Source organism: Ovis canadensis, chromosome 10 (assembly GCF_042477335.2).
Source record: "Ovis canadensis isolate MfBH-ARS-UI-01 breed Bighorn chromosome 10, ARS-UI_OviCan_v2, whole genome shotgun sequence".
In the NCBI taxonomy this organism is placed as follows: domain Eukaryota; kingdom Metazoa; phylum Chordata; class Mammalia; order Artiodactyla; family Bovidae; genus Ovis; species Ovis canadensis.
The window spans coordinates 98,638,862-98,639,240 of record NC_091254.1 but is presented as its reverse complement, the minus strand read 5'-3'; positions in this window follow the sequence as shown (position 1 = coordinate 98,639,240).

Below are 379 nucleotides of genomic sequence, written 5' to 3'. Positions count from 1 at the left end.
GTTGCTGTTGTGGCTGTTTTCCCTTAAAATGAACCAAGCCGACACCACCCCAGCACCCCTTCGGTGTGAACAGAGGTGCTGGAAGCCCCACACGGGATCCTGGGGAGGGCGGGCAGGACCCCGGCCCAGGGCCACCTGGGCCCTGCATGAGGGGCAGCGTCGGCCTGGGCCTGTCGGTTTACATGTGCTGGGCCTGGTGACGGAGTAACGCATTCCCCAGGGGCGCCCAGCTCCCACACACTGCGCTCCCGCAACGCTGGTTCTTGGGGTACCAGCCTGAGCAGACGCCCCGGGGCCAGGGCTGTGTGAGGGCGTCTGGGTGGCACGATGGGAGCCAGCAGGGTGAGCAGGGCCTGAGCTGGCCGGCAGCGTCGCCCTG